Source organism: Bos taurus, chromosome 7 (assembly GCF_002263795.3).
Source record: "Bos taurus isolate L1 Dominette 01449 registration number 42190680 breed Hereford chromosome 7, ARS-UCD2.0, whole genome shotgun sequence".
NCBI lineage: Eukaryota > Metazoa > Chordata > Mammalia > Artiodactyla > Bovidae > Bos > Bos taurus.
The window spans coordinates 87,703,917-87,705,480 of NC_037334.1; positions in this window are offsets into that span (position 1 = coordinate 87,703,917).

A 1,564-nucleotide genomic window follows, 5' to 3' on the forward strand; every position below is an offset into this window, starting at 1 on the left:
GTTCAAACCGTTGCTTCCTGACCTACATACAGGTTTCTCAGGGTTTGATCCCTGGGTCAGGAAGATCCCCTGGAGAAGGGAATTGTTATCTACTCCACTATTCTTGCCCAGAGAATTCCATGGACAGAGAAGCCTGGCTGACTACAGTCCATGGGGTCACAAACAGCCGGACATGACTGAGAGACTAACACTTTCACACAGATCAATGGAACAGGATATGAAGTCCAGAAGTAAACTCATACACTTACGGTCAATTAATCTATGACAAGGAAGGAAGAATGAACAATGGAGAAAGGACAGTCTGCTAAATAAGTGGTGCTGGGAAAACTGGACAGCTACATATAAAAGAATGAAATTAGAACATTCTCTAATATCATATACAAAAATAAACTCAAAATGGATCAAAGACCTAAATGTAAGAACGGATACTATAAAACTCCTGGAGAAAAACATAGCAGAAATAAATCACAGCAATTTAAGTTAAACACAGAACAAAATAAATCACATATGTTTTTGGATTCATCTTCTAAAGTAAAGGAAATAAAAGAAAAAAATAAACAAACAGGACCTAATTAAACTTAAAAGTTTTTGCACAGCAAAGGAAATCATCAACAAGACAAAAAGACAACTTATCGAAATGGGAGAAAACATCTGTAAATAATTTGGCCAATAAGGGATTAATATCCAACATATATAAACAGCTCATACAACTCAACATCAAGAAAACAAACAACTCAATTCAAAAAATGGGGAGAAGAAATGAATAGACATTTCTCCAAAGAGGAGATGCAGAAGTTCAACAGGCACATGAATAGATGCTCAACATTGCTAATCATCAGGGAAATGCAAACCCAAACCAGCATGAGATATCACCTCATGCCTGTCAAAATGCCTACCGCCAAAAAGAACACAAGTAACAAATGTTGGCAAGGATGTGGAGGAAAGGGAATGCTGTGCAATGTTGATGAGAATATAAATTGGTAGAGAAACTGTGGAAAATAGAAATGGAGGTTTCTCAAAAAACTTTAAATAGAATTACTATGTGACCAAGCAATTCCATTTCCGGGTATAGGTCTGAAAAAAAAAAAAAAAAAAAAACCCTAATTTGAAAAGATACATGCACCCCAGTGTTAATCTTGGTGTTGTTCAGTTGCCCAGTCGTGTCCGACTCTTTGTGACCCCTTGGACTGCAACACACCAGGCCTCCCTGTCCCTCACTCCCACTTCTGAAAAGCCATGAGCATCTCTAAGACGGAAACCGTCCAGAATTCCTCTTCCTCTCCCTAACTTCTAGTATACTTGAGAACCATGGTGAACATAATGTGCTTTCCGTGTACGAGGATGCTATATACTTGGCATGGAACAAGGACTCCATAAAAATGTGTTCTATAAACAGATGCTGACAGTTAGTGTTAGTTGTGTCTGACTCTGTGACCCCATGGACTGTAGCCCACCAGCCTCTTTTGTCCAGGCAAAAATACTGGAGTGGGTGCCATTTCCTTCTCCAGAGGATCTCCCTGACCCAGGGATCCAACCTGGGTCTCCCACATTGCAGGCAGACTCC